This window comes from Lonchura striata, chromosome 1 (assembly GCF_050655825.1).
Source record: "Lonchura striata isolate lonStrDom1 chromosome 1, ASM5065582v1, whole genome shotgun sequence".
Taxonomy (NCBI): Eukaryota; Metazoa; Chordata; class Aves; order Passeriformes; family Estrildidae; genus Lonchura; species Lonchura striata.
The window spans coordinates 91,808,473-91,831,797 of NC_140703.1; the positions used below are offsets into that span (position 1 = coordinate 91,808,473).

The 23,325-nt window shown below is 39.3% G+C and overlaps 1 long non-coding RNA gene across 9 annotated transcripts in view; it reads right to left on the bottom strand.

Moving 5' to 3' along the window:
• The window catches only part of LOC146768766 (uncharacterized), a 44,571-nt gene extending 21,476 nt beyond the window's left edge, over positions 1-23,095 (bottom strand). For 6 of the 9 annotated variants that reach the window (XR_014956317.1, XR_014956316.1, XR_014956311.1 and 3 more), the window contains exon 1: positions 22,808-23,095. This is a non-coding gene — a long non-coding RNA (uncharacterized LOC146768766). Of the gene's footprint in view, positions 1-4,984; positions 5,075-22,807 lie in introns of all 9 variants that reach the window. The other 3 variants (XR_014956310.1, XR_014956313.1, XR_014956315.1) reach the window with 3 other exon arrangements.
• Positions 23,096-23,325: the final 230 nt, after the last annotated feature.

The window sequence follows — 23,325 nt, forward strand, 5'->3', positions numbered from 1 at the left end:
CATCTCCTTAGCCCATCATCAGTGTGTAAGATAAAGAAAACATTAAACACATCTGCCTTGATTATTCCCTGTTTATTAGGTGACCATCCTCATTTTGTAATGGGCTGATATTATTTCTGTATTACCTTTTTCTATTAACATTTAGATTTAGATTTGTGTTTAAATGTATGAAATACAACAACTACATTTTATGAAGTTTCTAGCCAATGCCTTTCAAACTGTTACCTTTGAATTATAGGTTTTCAGAAAACTAATAAACCAATTAATTTTATGTCACTGTTCAGCATAGATTCCCTTAAACCAGGCATGAGTGCTTTACTTGAAAAGGTCATCCTGTTCATGCTTATGAAACTCATTTGAACCCATGCATAAACTCAAAACCAGAAAAGTCCCTCCCTTGGCTGGGAATAAGTGGCACAGGCTCACAGCAGCTCCTAATTAAAAAATCAGGATGTGTAGAACATGAATATGTGGGAATGCTTGATAAATATTTACCTTTCTGCAGCAACTACTGCTCTTTCCAACTACCCAAAATCCCTCACACAGGGAGTACTTCTGAGGAAACAAACTTTTCTGAACCTGGAGGGGTATCTCCTCCTAATTTCAGGGGAAATACTTGCAGAGGGGGGAGCTCCCTAGCATTAGGAGGAAAGTCATGTGGTCCTGAACAAAACAGACAGAAGTTTCCAAGCAACACAGTGATGTGAGATACAGCAGCTGCTCTGACTGGCTACCCAGAGAGCTTGGCCAAGTTAGCTCACCTGGAGCCAGAATAGGGGTAGACTTCAGTTTAAGATGCAAGCACTTAAATTTAGGCATTTGCACGTAAATAGATTCATATGAGCAAGGGTTTAAAGCAGGTACTCTTTGAGTAGGTGGAGAACTTAATTCAGCCAAAACACCATGCCTGTTACAAAGCCTTGCCATCTCCCTGGGAGAGCTGGAAAACACAGCAAGGACAGGACATACCAGAGGCCCAGGATCCCCCAGGACAGCCACCAGAGGCCAGCAGAATAACTGGGGCATCTCACCAACACTTCAACAACAGAATTATGCCCTTGTTTCACATGTGGGAAACTGCTTGCCTGTATCTAAATGTAGATGCTTTAGTCTGGATCTGATTAAGTCTCATTAGAATCTACACATGGTACCTCTGCCATGGTACACTCCTGGCATCTTTTTTTCTGTGTCCATAAGGGATCCAAGACATGAAAAGCAAAAACATTCCTGTGTCCACAGGTGCTGATATCTGTGCATGCAGTATACACATCTCTGGCATTATTTTAGCATTCACAGGAGTACTAACTTTGGGCAGAAGAAAAAACAGTCTTATTTCAAGAAACCTAACAATAAAGACAGTCTCTTCTATGTATACAACACTTCTCTTTTTCCAGAAAACACATTTACAGGTATCCACAACATGTATTCAACCTACTCATCTCCCCATAGCACACTTCCTTTTATTTTTCAATACCTAGCATTTAAAAAGGTTTGGCCAGACTAACAGTGTTTTTCTAACAGCAAAAAAAAAAAAAAAAAAAAAAAAAAAGTAAACTTTCTAGTATACAAAACTGAAATAAACATCTCGTTTCACGTATTGATTCCTCTCAGAAGACTTTGAGGTTCACAGAGATCTTGAATAAGAAATTCTGATGAATGCTTTATCTCATTTCCCTCTCAGAAACTAAACAGTATAAATAAAATAAATAGCGAAGTAGTCTCTTTCTACTGTATGACACACAAGCAAAAATGGCATTAATTATCTTTAAGATTTCCATGGGCAAAGTTTGTTCAGAGCTCTTTGACTATCAGTTTACAAATGAGAGTTTAATCTTTTTCATGTCAGAGGTAACAAGTAGGACAAGGGAAAGGTTTATTAAAGTCATTATCAATTTTCTTCATGTCCGAACAGAATCTGCTTCTTGGAAACCTGTTGTAAAAATACCCAGCTGTTCATTTCAGCCCTAAATGGAGTGACCCTGAACACAGCCTAATTGGCTTCTCCATTTACACCAAATGCATTTGCAGCTTGCTGTTGAAGGAGGGCAGAGCCAATATTCCCAAGCTTGCCACACCCAAATGTATTTTGTTTATAAACTGAAATGTGAATTTTATCTGTGTCTAATACTTGATTTCAAGACTATTACACCATCTGTCTTTTACTTTGCCCCTAAATTACTGCTCTGTAGCCTGAACCTTAACTGCACACTGATATGATTTGTATATTGCGAACTGTCAGAGGACTGAATTTTTATTGCAGATGAGATGACTGCAACAAATGTGTGACTCATCACCACATCTTTTATTGATGGGACTGGGGGTTACACTGCAGGACATTAGCAGAGAAAGAAAGATTATTTGCAAATTAAACTCTGTAGAAAGAACAGCATCTTGCTGGAGACTATGGCCAGAAATTAGGTGTCTCCTAGAGGGGTTGATCTTTTACAATCATATTCTCATTGGTTTAGCATTTTTCAATCTTTAGTCTGATTTAATTTCTTAACAGTCAATTGTCTGTCTCTTTGCCTAGTGTTGTCATTGATTTACACCAAATAAAACCACTTAAATACAAAACATACAGTGGCAGGCAATTCACTGTTTGTCTCTTCTTGAAAGCATTTTCACATCTCACATACAGTCAATCAATGCAGAAGTAAATCCCTGCTCCTGAATCTCTCTTATCCAAACACCTAGATACCCTGATTTTCTCACCTACTTTGTTTTTCTTCCCCAGCTTTCTAAACCAAACCAACATCCAGGCACTACCTGTGGCCATGTTCTCATAGAACATATACTATTTCCTTTCTGTGAAATAACAATAAACAAACCCAGAGCCTGATGAAGACCAAAGATTTGACAAAGACCATGCATTTCTCATGAAGTAACAAGATCTTTCTCATCTCCCCATAAAGCCACTCTCCTACAGGCCAAACAGCAGTGAATTAACAGAGCCTTGTAAACCTACCATTTAAGTTGGCAACCTACAATTATCTCAGGTGAGGCAGGCTCCCTAAGAGGAGAAAGGGCTGCAGGAAATTATAAAATATTCATGCTCCTTCCCAGTGACAAGCCGGTTCAGGAACAGTGGGAACGTTAAGAGTCAATTAGAGGTTTCTCTCCTGGCCTTTGGCTAAAAAGACATTTTGTCAGGAGCTGTTGTAGAACTGTGTGCAAGATAGAAAGTGAATTGGAGAGGATCAAGGATGGAACAGAATCACAGAATTATTGACACTGGAAAAGATCTCTGAGATCACTGACTCCAGCCTGTGACTGAACACCACCTTGTCAAGTAGACCATGGCACTGAGTGCAACATCCAGCCCTTTCTTAAACACCTCCAGGGACGGTGACTCCAACACCACTGTGGCCAGCCCATTCCAATGTCTAATCACCTGTTCTGTGAAGAAACTCTTCCTAATGTCCAACCTAATCCCTCCTGGTACAGCTTAAGTCTACATCCTCTTGTCCTGTTGCTGGTTGCCTGGGAGAAGAGGCCAGGTTTTGATAGCTGAGAAACACAGGGATGGCTTCTGTAAGAAGTTGTCAGAAGTTGCCCCATGTCCAGTGAGCCACTGCCAGTCAGCTCCAAGACAGACCTGCTGCTGGCCAAGGCCGATTCACTCAGCGACAGTGGTAGCACCTCTGGGAGAACAGATTGTCAGGAGGGTGAAAGTTACAGCACCACACCAACTGCAGACAGAGAGGGGAGTGAATGTAAGTGAAAGCAGTACCCCTGCAGACACCAAGATCAGTGAGGAAGGAAGGAAGGGGAGATGGTCTCCAGGAGCCAGAGCAGAAGTTCTCCTGCAGGCTGTGGTGCAGCCCATGGTGAGGCAGCTGTGCCCCTGCAACCCAAGGAAGCCCACAGTGGAGCAGAGATCCACCTGCAGCCCCTGGAGGACCCCATGATGATAAGTGGTGAGTGATCACTCCCTGTTCCTTATCTCAACCCCCAAGGCTTTCATTGTTTTATCCTTCCTCTGCCCAGCTGAGGAGGGGAGTGATAGAGGGGCTTTGGTGGGCACCTGGCATCCAGCCAGGGTCAAAACACCACAGGGGAATGTAACACTAAACTTGTGGTAAATTACTTGGGACTGAAACTTAAACATAATGTAAATCTACTTAATGCTTCTGGCCATTTAAATGAGACATTAAATAATAAATTTCAATGTTATGAGTAGTCTGAGACCAGATAAGAATGCAGAGATCAAATAGACCAAAATGGCTCATGTAGAGCCTAAGGCAATTGTCAGCACTCTTTGGAGCCATCACATATGCTAACTGCTTTGGAAAGACCAGACACAAGTTGACCTTATCTAGAAAGTCTTCTTTCACTTACAGAAACTGATCCCACAGGTCCCATCATGCAAGCACTTTAAGCAGAATAAATTATACTACTTCAAGCCAACCACACTGTCCTCAGCTTCACTTAGTGTTCACAAAGCCATGAATACTGTCTCTTTTTGCCAGACACACAGCTCTTTAAAAATTACAATATTGGTTTTTGCCATTTCTTTATTGTTTGTTGATTATTTGATCTTGCTTTTTATTAGCATATTTTTGAAAAGTTTTGAATAGCTTTGTGCAGTTGTTCTTTCAATTTAAAGGTGGAGTCTAGATAAATTCATAAATACGTTTCCAAATATTCTAGTGTCCAGAAAGTATTATAAATCACCTCAACTAAATAATAAATATACTGAATATCTCATAAGGTGCTTGTGATCAAAAGAATATATTTAAAAGGCAGAATGAGAAAGTTTAAGGCAGAGGTACTTAAACAAAAAAAAAGGGAGACATAAAGAGAAAACAGCAACATTATTCATTATTTAACATTAATTATTTTGGCTGTGCCTGAATGAGCACACAGGACTAACCACTCAAGGTCATCACTAGTTTTAAGCATATGCTGACATCACCTCTCAATCTATTCAATGCAATGCTACAATTTGGCTTAATTTGGGGAGAGAAAAAGGTTTGCAATGTACCTTTAGCAGCAGTGGTCTAGTAACCAGCTCATCAAAGTAGTGGCAAAATGTAGACTGTCTTCACAAACAATGAGGTACTGTCCCTGACTTCTGTAAATTTGAAAACAAAAGTGAAAAATGCGGCTCTGATGAATACTGACGGCATTTCGCTTGAAGCAGCTATTCTAAGACTACCTTGCTATCAGTTGAGGGTATGTATGTGGCAGATTAAACATATGTTTCTGGAGCACACTGGGAGCCCACTGAAACCCAACCAGCTTATAAATTACATACAACCTTCTTTATTTTTTTTTTTCTAATGTTGCCCATGTACTTCTCTTTGAATGTTTTTTAAAGAACTATTATTTTAGCCTACAAAGAGTTTTTACTGCTGTTAAGTTCCACTGCATAAAGAAGGAATAAACCCATTGCACTCATGTTTCCCTGCTTTTGTCCTTTGATGAGCTTGGGGAGGGAAAAAAAACAAAGAAAAACCTCCCACAGGAAGAAACTATTCCTAATAACCATGCTCACATGCCTCTAACAGGAACAATTCACTCTAATTTTTAATGATAGTTACTTCTTATGTGCCCTCATGACTTTATAATAGATTTCAATGCTTACCACAATGAAACTTCAAGTCCTTACCAGTGTACAAAGTCCATGTGTGCAAAAATTTAAATTATTCCATAGTTTTCCTTGCTGAATGGTATCACATTGAGCCATGTTTTATTCATCAACCACAAGCCTGACCTTTTAAAAAAATTCTTCCCAGCTGTTTAAAACAGCAAAAAGACCATTTATTTCAATTTATGCTTAATAAACTGCAGCTGAAAGACCTTGGCTTGCATAAGTGCATCTTCATAGAAGTCAATGTAGACATTGTATCAGAAAGCTGCTGCAAACCTGTTTCTGATGAACCCTGTCATCAGAAACAGGATGGAAATGGCAGTGCTTTCTGCCAAAGAGGATGCAGCTTTTCTTACCAGACTAGAAATCTATTCTGTAAACATAACTCTAATTTTTTGTTTATGTCCTCCACACCCATATTCATTTCATTTGTACCCTATAGTCTCATATAGTTGTGTATGCTTGGGTTTCCTCTTCTTATGAATGTTTCCAAAGACTTCTGTGGAAAAGGCTTCACTGGAAAATAACTCCCTTTTGGCATCATCACTACAAGTTGTATTGTTAAATGTACTGTGGTGGGTCAAACAAGAAAATATGGACTTTATACAATTTTGAAATAAAACACCAAGAAATGTAGCAGCAAGAGGAAACATCAAATCTCTACTAGCCTGCATGGTCAAAAATTAATTTCTGATCTGAAAATGCAGCTAAACACATAAGAAAGATGTCTTAAGCAGTCACAGCTCCATCTGGCTTGTGTCTCAAGGCTCACCAATGGCATATTGGTATTTTGATTACTTCTGTCTTGTGTGTGCAATAAATCCATAGCTTTGCAGTTATCCCTGACATACTTACTCAGCTGTATAGGCAAAGACTGGAGAAGGCAGACCCAAGATGTGTTTCTGATCTATCTGCACAACAAATAACTGCATCAAAGGTAAGAAGACAGGGAAGGCAGGAAGACTTACTCTGGTCCTTTGTTGTTTCTGTGTGCACGGGCTGTGTGCAAGCACAATCTATTGGTTATAAACTATGGGAACAACGGACATTTAAGGATGAAAAATTATTCCATGCAAATTTTAATATTTATGATTGAGGATGTATCTAGGACAAAAATAAATTGTGCCTGATTACTACCTGTGGAGCCATGGCAGTGGCTCTAATCTAAGTTAATAGCAGCCACAGATGGACAATCAAGAACAAAATTTGGCCAGAAATCAGGATGAGAACCTGTGAAGAAATTATATTTACTACATCACAGGCAATACATTAGGGTTAAAAACAACAATATCAATTATTCAGCCACCAGACAGATTTGCTTCTGCATCAGAAATCTCCTGCAGGACAAATCAAATTCACATTCTTTATTCTGGCATTCAACTATATTTACTGCTTTATTAGAGATGGCAACAGGAAAGTGTTTTCCCTCTCTCATCCCACACTTGTGAATATGTCTTTCATAAGGAATAAACTGGAACAGCCACCAGTCGTTAGTGCTGACTAGGATTTACTTTGAAATCATGAAGTTCCTAAGCTCTTTCAATACCAACACCATTGTGCAGCAATCCCTGCATCATATCCAAGAAACTGAGAGTTTGTAGCTCTCTTGGCTGTAACTTTTATGGGAGTAGTTTATTTTTCATGCACCATGAACAGTCTTGCCTCAGCAGGCTCTACTAAACAAAGTAGGAAAATTCTTTGGTCTGCTGAGGAAAACCAAACTCCCTTATCATCACTTTCCAGAGTCTCAGCCAAATACCTGGTAAATTGCTCAAGGAAACAGGAGTCATAAAGCCACCAGCTGCTGTTGGATCATCCTGCATAGGGATACACAGACAGTGCATCTCATGGAGACCATATGAGCCTGGTGACCTTGATTTTGGGGCACCTGCACAGAGTGGGCATGGTTCTGAATATAATAAAGAGAACAGAATAGAGATGCCAAGTTATCTCCACTGCAGCAAGAGTTCATTCATTTTTTTTACTTGCATTTCACTTTTTTTCTTTTCTCTTATGCAGGCAGTTGCATCTTCTGGCCTCTTGTGTGACAAACCAAGAGTTGGGGATTTGTAAGTGATTCTACTAAAGAGAACCCAGTGAAACAGTTAGCCATCATTGATATAACTTTTTTATTTAGAAGAATTCCCAGACAGAAAGAAAAAGTCTAGGTTTCTGCTTTGAAGTAACATGGAGGTGACTATACTACACCCTACATACTCTTCCCTTATAATTCATACTGCTACTTGCATCCTGCTCCTGTTTTACCTTTCCCATTTCAAGGTCCAAAGAAGATGACACAAACTGTTTCCATTCCCTGGCTGCAAGAACCAGAAAAACCAGTTCAGCTTCTTCCTTCTGAGAATTACCAGCCAGCAGTGTATGATTCAAGGACTTTATCCTTGCAGAGAGGCAAAATCAGTGAAAGTCTTCCACTGAACCTGATAAGAGCCCTTCTTGGGCTACTGAAAATTGTTTGTGAAACAGTTGAGCAATGAATAATGTGCAACAGTACAGTTGCACAGCAGCCGCTTCAGAGGACAATCCATCCTCAAACAGCTTCCCTGATGCTGGTTATCCCAGATTAGGCAACTCACTGATACAGCCTCAGGACAGCATCTCTCTTTCCCTCTCCACCCGGAACTTCAGGAGGTTGTTGCCAGGGTAACTTCTGACAATATTTCAGGTTCAAATTCCAATATTTGCCTGTTTGGTGTTTGTCTGTCCCTTCACTCCTCCTTCACTAAAATTCTCTCAGCAAATTCATCTGCTGAGTATTTACCAAACAAACAGATGAAAGGGACATGGCCATGGATGAGCACACTTTTTTTCCCTAAAGCAGAAGAGAGCTGTGCAAAATAAGTTCAGCCAGCTACAAAACTTCAGCTATGCTCATCTCATGATGCATGGTGCTTTGTACCCTTAAACTACATCGCTCCCTCCCTTACAGCTGGTCTTAATCATGCTGGGTGATTTTCTGGTTTTCTGGGACCAGGACAGTTTGGATACACACTGAATATTAACACAGACATGGACATTACATGCATGAAGAACTGAGCTACAAAAAGTATACAGGTTAGAAAAAGGCATTTGAGCCCCAGACAGAAAGGGACAGGGTCACCAGGATCCTGTTGAACAGATATGATGTTCTACTTCATGCAAAACTTGGTGATTGAATTAGGGAACTCTGGATTATTTTGTAACTTTGTACATTCACAAGGATGTACATCAAACTTCCACAAAAGTCAGGTGGACTGAATGCTGAAGGCTTTTTCCCATTCCTTCAATCCAATATCACAACACTGTACACTCTTGTCATGACCACACACAGATGATATACAATATTCACTGTGATTTTTTCCTTTATCATTTAGAGTTATTCTCTCATCCACGTACCCTGTACTTCCAAAATAATAGAGAGACCCAACTCATCCACACATATCACATTTCCAAGCTGCCTTGACTGCCTCTACTTGAGGCTGAAATGTACGCCCATGATCTTCATAAGCCCATCTTAAATGAAAGATCTACTAATTTCAGCAAAATTTAATCCAACCCATGATGACATAACCTACTCTGTCAAGCAGTTAGCACATTTTGAATGGCCAAACTGCACCTGAAACTTGCTTATTCTAAAGAAGACTGGTTTCTGACTTCAACTAAATAATTCACACCTGCTAACACAACTATAATTGCAGCGTAGCACCTCTGAAAGTGCTTGTTCCAGAATTAATATCTGAGGCTTATTGTCAAGCCCAGAGGCAAACACGTTTATTATGTTTTGCAATTGGCAAACAGACACAAGAATTAAAATTTTCTCTGAAGAAAAACCATTTTGAGCTTCACCTTGTTTGGGAGATAAAATTTCTAAAAAGGAAGGAAGAGAAGACAAATGAAAGACATCAGTATTGTGCGTGTTGCAGAACCACAATGAAAGAGCAGTTAAAAATGTATCCTGCTGTTCAATTAAGGAGCAGAAGAAAAGGAAGTGCCCATAGGTTTTAAAATGTCATGACATTCTTATTCAGAAAAAAAAGTAAGAACAGGGTGCCCAGAAAGGCCTCTGTTTTCACATTCAGGCAAAATTGCAACAGACCTTACAAATTTAGGCAACTAAATGTATTATTATATTAATGTTCAAAGTTTCCACCAAAGGCTGAAAAAGACTGGACTATGTGTTTTGTCTCATCCCTTTATGATGCATAAATTCCAGCCCTGCATTAAATAATTTTTTAAAAGAATATTACATTGTAAGCCTGGTCAGTGGAGGCTGTGTCTTGATTGGTAGAGTACTCTATTCCCCAGTGGCAATGGCTGCCTTTTTATATTTAATTTCTAAGCCATCCATTGCAGCATATATCTATGAAAGCACTCAGTCGTGCAAACAATAACAAAGCACGAAGAGTGCTTGTATTTTAAGCCATACATTGTAAATACAGAAAATATGACCTCAAACTACTTATTTTAGTAGGAAATAGCAATGGACAATATTAATATTTACTTGTCTGAAATTTTGTTTTTAGGGAATCTTTTGCCTGGGGTAAGAGATAGGGGAGAATCCAGTGTTTCCTGGTCTCTGGCTGGTCTTATTTTGGTTTCTTGAAGAGTGACACACAGCAAAGTAAGCCAGCTGTTGTATGCACTTGGAAAACACCAGCTCAAATTGCCACTGAAAGTTTTAAAAATAGAAATGTTGGAGGAACAAGCTGCTCAGTACTGCTCAGTGAAGGCTATTTTTCTTGAGCCTTTAGAAAGTGAGAAATAAGTGCCTAAGTTATCATTCTCCCCTGCTAAAGCCTGTGCTTTACCCAGTTCCTGTTATGCAGTCACCCTAAGCGCAGTCACTGAAGGTAACGCTCCCCCACCTCCATGTCTGGCCAGCACCAACAAGATGGAATACAATTCACTAATAGCTAAGTAGGGTTGTGCCAAAGAAATAATGGACACGGTTGCCAGGTCTCTCTTGTTAGGGATATAATTGCCAGAACCTTACAATCAGGGAATCAGTCCTTCCAAGAGTGTCTTGCCCTTGGGCATCTATAAAAGAGATGTTCCACTCCACTTTGTTTTTCCAACAGTCAGACTAGTCAGGAGAAAAATAATGCTGTTTACTCCAAGAGCCTGCTGACTTGCACATCACATTGCCAGCAAGTTGCCCCTCGGGTTTGCTGATGGAAGATGACAAAAAAAAGGGGGGAAATGGGGAAACTGGGATTTCTAAGTCTTCCATTCAAAAACCAAAACAAAACTAGATAGTGGCAAGAAGAAAGGAGGGAAACAAAGTGGATACAAATGAAGGCTGGGACCTGCAGAAGTAAAGAGGGCTGGATCTTACATAGGGCTAAAAGTAGGAACTATGAAAACCTGCATGCTGAGCAGGGAGCTGCCTGAACTGCACAGCAGGGGCTCGATGGAGAAGGGTAAGGCTGACCTCTAGTCTGGCACCACCAATCTTGCTCTCTCCTGAAAGGATGTATCAACCTACAAGGAGGGGGCTACTCTCACCTCCAAACAAATTCTCCTTCCACTTTTTTGGAGCACCAAATCCTGGGAAGATTTCTTTCTGCCTTTCCAACCACATAATGGAAATTTCAACAAGGATGTATGAAAGTGATCCTCCCAGTCTACTTGTTCCATTTTGTATAATTTGTCGTAAAATATGTTGGCTCAAGTGTTGGAGAGAATCATCTGTGCAATAGGCTAATGATTATACCAGTCACTCAGATCCAGTTCTAGTCAACAGGTCAATGACTACCTCAGCGGGGAAAAAAAAATAAAAAAAACACTGGGAGCACTTCCCTCCCAGAAGAGGACTGGGTCCAAAAGAAGTGAACAGAGACCAGAATTCCTCATGCTGTTCTCAAACTAAAGAGAATTATCTACCCCAGAGAGACAATTCATCCCAGATGATTGTGCCAACTTGCAGAAAAATTGCAGCACAAGGATCCAGAAAGTTTGTGCTTTGCTATACCCAGGGGAACAAGAGGGAAGAGACCTATTTTCAGAGTTCTCATCTGCTTGATAATAAGAATTAACTAAAAGTTAGGTCCCTCAGATTACAGAAACCTAGGAAGGAAGCTGTGTACTGCCTTCAGCAGTTCATATCAAAGCTGTTCCTCGGAGGTACTGAGGGCACTCACAGGTCCCCTCCTAGAAATAAGAGTAATAACCAAAACCACCAGTCAAAAAGTGATGCAAAAAATGCCTGCTTATTAACATGAAAAGAGTGGTGTGGTTTAAGCACCAAACTGGAGGAGGGAATTCACCAATAAAAATAGGAAACAAAAACAGGAAAGGAACTCTATGTTCACCCCGAACATGAACACCATGTCCAGTCTAATGCCGTAAGTACTCTCATTCAAGGAAGCTTGAGCTTCTAATTAAGGACAAAGGATTTTTCTAGGCACTAACGTATCTGAAAGTGAAATTTTCCAGTCGCTGAATGCCTTTGCAGAGGGAGCATTTAGATCCCTGCTTCCCTTTATGGAAGCAAATCAGCAGCACAGGCACATCCAAGGGCAGACTCATCCCCTCGACAGAGTCTCTCAGAGCAGCTCAGGCGGGAGCAGGAAGGGAATTCCTATCGCTGGCACCGCCACCAGTGACCTGGCAGAATGACGGCTCAATCTGCTGGAAACCAAGACAAGCAGAGGGAAGGGTTATCACGAAGTGAAGCAACAGGCACAAGCAGCAGCCAGCGAACCACCATTACGGCAGTGGGTACAATTATTTTTTCTCGCTAGCAACAAACTCTGGATTACTTTAAGAAAATACAGCAAAAATCTCTCGGGAGAATGCAAGCCTCTCCTCCCGCCGGCGTGGCGGTGCCGGAGGCGGCGGAGCGCCGCTGCCCGGGCGTGGGGCAGGAGCGCTGCAGACACCGCTGGGACCTGCTGGAATTATCCCGAGCAATGCCACCTGCCGGATCCTTGTTTTTCTCGGGTTTTGTTCCCGTTTTTAATTAACTTGGGTGTTTTGATAGACGAGACAAGGGCTGATGAAAGCTAAGGATTTTAGAAGTACCCTTCACGTTTCATTAAAATGCTTCATAAAATGTTTTCTAGAGGTTTAACTTCTCTGTATGGTGCTCAGTTTCTTTAGGTGTTTTGAATCAGGAGGGAGACAGGACTTTTTTTATATTTTTTTTTAATTGATACTCTCCAGCACAATAAAAGCTCAATCAGTAAAGCACTTAAGCAAATCCTCGCCTTTAAGTGTTTTCTCCGATGGTGGTAGAAATAATTGCAGGTCCTCAAAGTCCTGTAGAGCAAGGAGTGAGATCAGGGGAAAAAAGAAAAAAACATACTTCTAAAAGTACCTGCCTCTTACCTGCCAAAGAAAAAGTATCTCTCTGTTATTTACCAAGGAATCACCCAGAAATATTCTGGATTCCCCAATTCAGAATCATGCATAGGGTGGAGGGGGGGGGGGGAGGGGGGAAGCAAGGGGAAGAGTATGTGAACTTTAGTTCTTACATGAAGAATATTTATATATTTATAAATATTTATAAATATATTTATATATTGCAAAATCACTCCACATCCTGAGCTATAACAAATTGACAATGGAGCATTTAAAGTCATTAATAAGTTAGTAAAACAAAATTCTTGTCTTATGTTTTAAAATTATTTATAGTCTTTGCAGAACTGATAACCTCAAATTCTTGCTGGACTTTTAAAATAATGCTAATTTAACAACCTGTTGTCTAGGTTCGAGACAGGAATCTGCGAAGGAGGGCTAAAGCCTCCTGTGCAATGGAGAAGGTAAACCCCCTCCCTCTGAATTACTAGGAGTTTTAAATCAAAAGGCTCTCAGGCAAAGATATGGGAATGGGGGTAACAATTCTTTACTAGGAGAAAACTAGACAACAATTTAAAAAGGCAAATGCAATCGGTACAAACAAAACCAGTGAAAAAGTCCAGAACCTGAGAATTTGGGGTGCCAGTAGCAGTCCTGCTGGGACAATTGCTTCCCTTGCAATAGTTGATGAATTGCAGCTGCAGTGGTGATCTTTAGAAGGGTACAGTTTTCCTCTGAAGATCTGGTGGCAGTGGGGGCCGGTCTTCCTCTGCGCCGGGGTTGCCTCTGAGCTCCGCCGCCGTCGGCTCAGCGCGCGCCGGCTGCTTCGCTGCGAGTGCCGCCGGAGAGAGCTGCTTCCCTGGCAATCCCGCGAAGAGAGAGAGCGAGCTGCTTCTCTCCCCTAAAAGCTACCCCTTTAAACAATAATAGAGTGCTTGGCTTCCCCCTCTGGGTGGGACCCCTCACAATGGGATGGTGTTACATTTACCACCCGTCAGTGAGTCAGTCAATAGTGTATAAACAAACCATTGACTCTACGGGGCAAAACATTGTCTCTGAGAGAGATAACAAAACCTGTCCAACAGGTTTGCCTTCAACAGATGGCAAATGGAATACAAGCTTATCTTACAACCCAGGACACCTGTATACCAGCTCTACTTTTACACTCAAGAAACTTAGACACAGGGAGTGTCTAAAGCTAGAACTTAAGCTGTGCTGTTCAGTCTTGGGTGACCAACCTGAGTTATCAGTGGAGCCTGTAGCAAATATAAAAGGTGTTTGCCTTGCCACTTTTTAGACTGTACAAAGAACTTGATAAGGAAATAATTTTCAAAATAAAAATAAAGGACCTTTAGTCAAAGTTTCTGGTTTATATTTTTAAAGAAATAACTTCTTCAAACAACTTTTACTTAAATTATGGACTTCTGTGCAATATTTTGTTAAGGGTATCACAAGCATAGAAATATGCTCCAAAAGTATTATCTTAATTTATGGATTATAACTCCATCAAAAGAGTTATAGTGCCACATTCTTTTTTGAAAACTGCCTTTTTATAGTCTTAAGTCTTACATGTACTTAAAGCACATTTGCAATCAGTTTCTGATCAGTTGTGAGTGTGCTCAGCACCAACACAAATCAGTCCCTAGGTCTTTCCCTCTGTTCCTCCAGGCAATGTGACACACATAATTAGTGGCCAGCTGTGATCATTTTGCCTTGCAGCTTACTGCCACATCTACAGGAACGTTTCGAGCATGTGTAGTGTGATGGCCTCTGTTGGTAGCCAGGGAGTCTCTGAAGAGCCAGGCAGCTCCTTCAGAGCGGTGGAAGTTGCTTAAATCCCTGGTATGCAATCTTAGCCAGCACATTTGCCTAAACACTGCTAGGATGAGATTTCCTCAAGTGCTGGTAATTCCTTCAACATCTAATCCAACAGAGAGCCTCAGAACAGTCTTCTAGGATAAGCTTCATGCTTCAAAGGGGACCCATTGCTCTGGAAGGAAAAAAATTTCTGAGAGAAGGCTGGTTGTTTTAGGACCTGTTTAGTGACTACAGCTGGCACAGGAAGCTGTACAAAGTGAGAGAAATAAGAAACATCTAATATCTGTCCTGGCTGTGTGCAGGCCCACAAACACCTATTCCCAGTCATGCACAAGTCAACCAGCAGTGCTTGCTGTCTGTGCCAAATCCATCAGGGCCTGGTGCAGCATTGCAGTTTTTGGGATTAGAAGTTTTCATCTCAAGTTCATATATCAGTTCTCCCAGCATCCTATGTCATGATTCAAGAGCTTTTTAAATATGAAAGCTGGGGGGTGTAAATAAAAAAGAATTACTTTCATGATGGAATAATAAGGCATTGAAAGTACCTCCATGATTATGAAGGCGTCTGCACTGATCTAAGAGCAGAGGAGGAGCAAGAGAAGGCTCTGGCAGAAAGGAGATAGAGACAGATAAGGTCTGGAGATCAGCCAGTCCTTCTTATTGGAACAAAAAACATCTCGTTTCACTCTTGGAGGATGTGATTGTTCCTGTGGCTTGCCACCACTGTTGAGTGACAATAAGAGAGCTGGATGAGTGACCAGTTGACATGGGAGGTAATACAAAATTAGGTTTTACAGTGAGGAAAGTGAACATGCAGTGAGGACAGTCATCATCTAACTGGAACGCTTCTGAGCACTCACAGAGCACTGCTCAAAGGACATTTTTGCTACTTGTTCCCCAAGCAGGCACAGGTGTTAATCATTTAGTTGCTGAAGCACAGTGTTTTGTTACCAAGAAAGGAAAAACCAAGCCTGTTTGACAAGAGACCAAGAAATAAGCTGAATTTAGAGGGAAAAATGTGTTTATCATTAGTTTAATTTTGTATTTTACATGTAAATTACATAATATTGTACTTTATCTCATTCTCAACTACAACACAGAACTGGCAGGAACACCTTTGTCTGGAATGTAAGCACAATGGGAATCCTGAGGCATCCTTCAGTCATACATCACATACAAACACGTACATCGTCATATAAATTACTATACACATACATGTAAACACCTATATATTTGAGATGAATAAATACACATGACAGTATCTCTAAGCATTAATGTATTGTCTCTGAGCAAAAAACAATTTACAAATAAATTCTAATTTATTTGTAAGATTAGTTTTTGCAATGCGCAACATGGCTGCAACAGATTTTTAACACAAGGAAAATCACACCACCGTACAGTTACACTCTCCATGCTGAATTTAATCACATGTACTTTTTATGCCTTCCACAGATTGATAGGATTATTATTGGGAGACATCTACAGGTGGAAATCGAATGTGTTACTAAGCCTTAAAACAAGTGATCCTGTTACTGATGTCCCAAAGCTCCATGCTGAATGCAATGCCTGGTTAGGTCCCTACTAGCTCTCCATTGTCCCACTCCCAAGGCAGAGGACTGTGATGCTAAGGATCATTTTGAGATCCCTGGGCTCAAGAGAATCCTGAACAATCCATTCTGAGGGACAGTCAGTCTGAATGGATCTTAGGGATCACAACCAAGGATTAAGGACAAGCACCCACTGGTGCAACCTTGCTGGTCCAGCTCTGGGATGGAGGCAGGATGGATGATGGGATCCAGGGCACGAGGAGGCTTCTGGTTTATTGCAGACCTGGCTTCTTCCATGAGTCTAATTCAGTCTCTGAGTGCAGGCTCGTATTTGCTGGGCCAGGAATCTCTCTCTCTCATTCTCTTTTACTTAATTCTGTACTCCCTCAGCACTGGGTTTTAAATAAACCTACAATCAAAATACAACATAAATGGAGCAAGAAAATCTGCTTATGGATTTACTATCACATATCCAACTGTGATATATTACAGAATCCTAGTCCCTTCAGCAGCCCACCACTGAGTTAGCTTCTTGCAGATATGAGGAATAGGACAAGGCAGCTGGTGGGTGCTCAGGTCACTGTAGATGACATCAGGTGAGATGGAGTCCTTGGATTTAATTTAGACAGAATGCTTCTTTCTGCAACAGTCCTCATGATAATGCTCCAACCCACTTCTGACGTGAGACACACTTCTGATCTAGAGACACACTAGGAATGTTTATAAGTAGTGCTGTTGGCTTTTACATGCTGGCAAAGGAAACAAGTGCTATATAGTACACAATCCTACTGTATAACAACAAAGTTCTAGTATTTATCCCTGTTAAAATTCTGGTGGAAGCCTTGCCAACACCAGCTGCTTAAATAGAGGTGGTCACTTATCCAAATTTTGAGTGACCATTAACACTAAAAATAAATTCATTTTTTACCTACTTCTGCATTTGTGTCATGAAATTCTCACACTTCTGACCAGTGTGAGAAGGTTTATCATATGAGTGTTTCTTGACCTTACCTTCTGAGTTAGATTTGCTGCATGTTGGCTGCCAGCTGACAAGTGAATCTGACATCTGTTCCTAAATTGGCTGTTCTGGGACAGCAGCTTCAGGTGCTAAGCCTTGAAATTGGTTCTGTGCAGTTTTAGACAATAATTGAGGAGGTTTGTTACATTTTGTATCTATACCTATCACACAGAATTGCATTTCCTACATCCATTGGAATGGATCCACTGCCTTTGCACACTAAGGGATAGCTGAGTTACATACACAGAGTCCTTCAAGCAAGTCAAATGCTAATTTAGCATATTTCCAAGATGTTTGCCCATGTCTGACACACATGATCCACAGGAGATTTCCCTCCTGTAGATAAGCAACTGAGAGTCAGATTGGGGCATCCAAGGGGATTAGACTCCTATTGCTTAGGCAGTTAAATTCACATAATCCTTATTATTTTGGCCCCATATTAGCCCATCCCTAACCCCAGGAACAGCCCCTCCAAAGCTTCACCACCAACCACAAAACTCCCTGGAGCAAGCAGCAGCTGCCATCTTCACACAGCTCTGCAACCCTCAGTGAATCTCAAGAAATTCCTATAAATTAATCTCAGAATTTTCCAGTTTGTTACAATGTTTACAGCAGAGACCAGACTAAGAGAGAACAATGAGCAAAAAAAGTCATTCAGGTGATGACAAACAAGCTAAAGACGTACCTGCAGATATCTAGAAGTATGTCTTTGTGGTTTACAAAAATGAATACTTTTTAATATAAAGGTGTGATCATTGGTCTTGTTTGGTAGGCTATTTATAATAGAAGTTTTATTAAAACTCACCAGCTATGCAAGAAAGAAAAAAATATTACCTTCTTTGAGAAAAAAAAATACAGAGCTTTATTCTCAAACTTTTGACCCCCCCAAACAACAAAACAATTACACAAATGCTTGGCTTCAATCATATGCTAAAGTTCCCATAATCAGTGAAATAAAACACAATGGCACTTCAGAGTGTTTTGAATCAGCTACAAACTTAATTTTCCTTTGAACTCTGTTTCAGATATATTTCATCACAAAATATAAAGGTCTTCAGGAGGGAGTTTTTAACTGGTTTTGGTATTTCTAAATTTATTGAATCAGTAAAATTGAAAAATATGGGTTTCAGAATTCCCTAAACTGAGTGGTCACTAAAAGTCACAAACCTCCTGGTATGACAAAACCACAATTTAGCATGTTGGCAAAATCCAGGTCAAATTTATGGAGCACAGTGTTACCAACATTATTTAGGTTATAGTTTTTTTAATAGTTTAGTTGAGCTGAGAGACGGTTTTCCCTCAATTAATTTAGAAAATCTGTGTGGCTGATGCTGTGGAAAGACATAGTCTTTCATAAAACCTGGAAATAAGCACAGATATTTGTACAAACCAAGCAGATTATTTCGTTATTTTAATTTGCCAAATTTTAAATTTGGCATATATGTCAGTATTTATCTTGTAACTGCTAGCTAGTGTTACAGCAGAAAGAAAAAAAAAAATTATCAGCCTGAACAAAATCACTTCCATATAGTGGCCATTTAGCCACCAAAACCCAGGACTAATCATGGCTCATTGGATGAATGACATGCCAATTAAGGTATAACTCAAAAATATTTAGAGGCTTTCTTACATGTGAAAACACCATGCCTGAAGAATCAGTGCTGTCACATGGGTCACAGAGCAGTTAAATGTTCAGAACATGGAGAAGTGAGCAGGAACTCCAATTTCAGAGTTTCACAATCACATGATAAAAATGATTGATATTCCATAAATTGAACTCTGAACATCATGTGCAAAGATAACCTCAAGAATTCAAAGCTTAGACAAGAGTCTTTGCATGTTGATTGATGGCCCTGTGTCACTCTGGTTTATGGGTTATGACCATTGGAGACTTCAAAATGAACTAAGCCAAACATAACAGCATCCTTGCTCAGTGAAGCAAGAATGCAGGACTCAGAAACCAAACTGTTCTGTCAAAAAAAGAAAACACTTAGCTCAAAAAATCTGTCAGACTTTCAACACTTTTGACAGCTTCCATATTCAATGAATACAAAAAAGACTAAGATGAATGCAATCAAAGCATCCAAAATATTTCTTTGACATTAAAAATCCCTAATTTGGTATAATAGCTTTAAATAATTCACATATCTCTTTTATGTAGGTCTCTCTGTCTTGGTTGTTCTTTAGAAGAAATATCTTTATTAAAGTAAACAAAAATAAACTATTCTTATACTGGATAGCATTAGCAACTGTCCTTACATACAGTACAAAAATCTGATAGTACTTTAATGACTTTAAAGATGAACAGCATATTTTAAAATATTCTAAAAAATAGCTGTCTTTTAAACACAGAAATAAAAAGTGTGTTCATCTGGTATTAGGCCTGTCATTTCTTATGACAGGAGGAATTTTTCTCAGCATCTAAAATGAAATGTCTATTAATGGTCATAATTACCCAAGCCTGAAATTCAGCCATAGTTATTATAAGGACATTGCTTTGTAAGATATTTTCTGTTAATTTGCAATCTTCTGTTCTTTAATTTAATTAGGAATACACGTTTGACATCATTTTAGTTGAAAAAGAAAAATCACATGAAACTGGATTATTAATATGTTGCTGATTTTTTTACCATTTGGAAAGCTGCAAACAGCATAGAGTTTATGAACTTTCAGTAAATTAAACAGAAGAGTTTTAGGTCAGACATAAGCAATCTAAGGAAAAACACCTATCCAAATTTATAAAAAATAAGAGGCTATATTTTCTTGAATTTGTACTGAAGGTACACTTAAAATATTTGAATTGAGATTTAATGATCAGTAGTGACTTTCTAGGAGATATTTTTCAAGACAACTAGAAGAATGAAAAATAAACATTGTTAAAAGGTAAGAACTTTCTAATACCTCAGAAACCATCCTGTCACACTTTTTTCATTCATACAGTTTAGATCAAAGCACAAAGACATGACTGGTTTGGTTTTTTTGGTTTTGTTTTTTTGTTTGTTTGTTTGTTTTTTATTCCTATAGCATTCTTGCCTCATATTTGTTTTGAACTTAAACTCTACTTTTCTTGGGAAAACCTGACAGCTGGATCTTATCTTTCTGTCTTGCAGATGACATGTGTAACCATGTACCTCAGCATCCCAAGGAATAAGGCTGGACCTACAGGAACAGAAAGTATGACACAAAGTACACAGAAAGCCAGAACCTCACAGACCTCCTTTACACTCTCTGGACAAGAGGATTGTTCTCTATGAGAATTGCCATTAAGCAGAGTTGAAAAGGTGTCTTGCTTATTGCAGAATTTTTACATGCCTGTAAGAATTTTTAAACCCGTAAACATTACAATAGTTTTTAATCCCCCACCAAGCTAGTATTTCAAACTAGCTCTCCTCTCATTAAATTCATATATATATTACTCTATATTTGTATGGAAGCAGAACTCTGGCACACACTTTAGAAATTATACTATTTGTACAGAATTTTTTTTCAGACCTGTTCAGCATTCAGTTAGACAACAAAGATTTACACTGAAGAATTTTGCTTATTTCTAGATAGACATTTGCTTTTATATAGGTTACTATTCCTCATCTATCAAGTTGTAGGTGAGATTACTTAATATGTGCAGATCAAAATCCATTTTATTGATAGCCATAGTTGAGTCTGGATCTAGCTTGAATAATTTCAGGGACTCAGGCCTTTTGCATCTGCAGAGAGCACTGCCACAACATTGCTTTTTCCACAGCTTTCTTACTGGCTACACTCGTGTGCTTGGCATTTCAGAAAAATGCAGCTTTTCCTGCTCTGCCTAGGGTTATACTCAGGGTTAGGGGTCAGAAAGCCACAAAGCACTTTATCTGTATATTTTATTAGGAAAGTACTTTAAAACACTGCAAGTTTACAATTATATTTTATCGCTTGACTACGCATGCCCACAATAACAAGATTTTATAATAATATTACTGCAATCCCAACACATGTGGAACTGCTCAGTTTTATTCACACTGTAGGCTCCAGCACTTCTCCTTGGAGGAAACTACTGGAGAGAGAATACGTAAAACCAAGAAATTTCAGGAGTGTGATGGAATGGAACAGAAATGCTTTACTGATAGGGCTTGTACTTAAGTATTGTGCTTAAATGTGTTTCTTAATTAAAGCCTTAGGACTATTCATTCCATGGTTACACTTAAAATATCCTTTAGTACTTACTTTGCTACTGTATAAATGTATCTGTGATCATTATTTCACCTGTGTCTGGCTGGAACCCAATAATAAATACCCATCATAAGATTGGTGCTAGTGTTTGTATTTTATGGACACCTGCAGGATTGTTCTCCACCAGGAGCCTATGGCAGGATGTATTTGTGATTGAGTCTAAATGTATCCCACAGTACCAAAAGGTTTTGTTGCCTAAGGTTGCTCACTGACTTACATTTAGAACAAGCTGAATTCAGTCACCAAGAGATGAATGCAGTTTTAAAATCCAAGAAGCCTCAAAGTGACACCTTGGTCTGTCCCTGTGTGTTCTTTCATTTCTCCAAAGTATGTATTTTTCTGAATGAGGAATACAGGTTGGTATCTAAGGATATCAACAGCTATCAAATGTAATTTCAAACTCAAAATATTTTAACATCTTTTGGAATACAGAGATTGTGTTTTGTCCAGCAGAGGGAGACCTGAGTTTAAGAGAAAAGTAATACAAACTTGAAATGTAACACAGAAACACATTATTTCACTCAAATGTACCAGATATAGATTTTAATTTATAAGAAATATTACCCTATATTATATAGACTATTAAATGTAGGCAAAATATGGAGTTAATCAGACTTAAAACCATACATAATGCTTGATTCTGATGTAGGATTTGTAGCCTTCATCCCATTTGAAGTCTGATACTATGCTAATAAAAGACAATACAGCCAAGCAAAAATAAAATCAAATTCAATAATAAAATAAAATAAGCACAGTGTGTTTTGGATGAGTAAACACCTACCACCAGTTTACACTCAGGAAAAGGTGAATGGAAATCTGGAGGAAGCTCTCTGTAGAGATTGCCTGGTCTTTTTCTAGATTGGTTCCATAAATCATGACTCTAGACAAGAAACCCAGTTCCTGGACCAGCCTGTTCCACCCTCATCTCCCTGTTTCAGAACCAAAAAAATTCATCACTCATTGCCCATTTCAAAAGCAGCTTTAAAGCTACAGGCAGTGACTTTTTACCTCACTGCAGCTTATCTGGCACAGTGCATTGTTCAAGGACTACTCAGATTCACAGCTGCAATAGAAAAGAGACACTCGATAAACAGTCTTGGGTTTCCTTTGTCATACACACAAATTATGTGCTTTGGGGATTACTGCATTATGATTGCAGGATGATTGCATAACTGAGAGTGGTGAGCAATGTTACAAACCAGTAAATGATCTGCCAGGTATGAGAAGAACAAGCAGAACCAGCACAGGCTTAACACAGCAAGGAAAATGGCAAATCTTCCCATGAGAGAACTTGAAAGTATAAAGAAAAATATTGTACCTTACCCATATATTCTCTGATTCTTGTGCTTCAATTATTCATTCTGGTGTTGTCAGCCTTCAGAAGAAACACGTGGTGTAAGAGTCATAAAAAGATCAATGGGTTGACCAAAGACTAAAAGAATATTCCATAACATATGATGTCTATTCAGCAATAAAAGCCAAGAGAAAGGAGGAGGAAGAGAGGGCATTCCTAAAATACATTCCTTTTGGAGTAACCACTATGTGTCCTGAAGCCCTGATTCCCAGGAAGTGCCATACAACACCTGCTGATGGGAAATAGAGAACAAAATATTTAGGATGTTTTTACCTTTGCCTGCACACACAGGATCTTTGCAATTTAGATTAGATATTAGGAAGAAAATTAATTATTCCAAGACAATGAGAGAGACAATTTAATAATCTTGCTGGAGCTACTGACTGCCATTTTATGTTGTTGTCAGTAAAGAATCACACTTTACATGAGAATTTCTAGTGGCTTTCTTTCACAGGATTTGAAAGGATTTCACAAACCATGCCAGAAA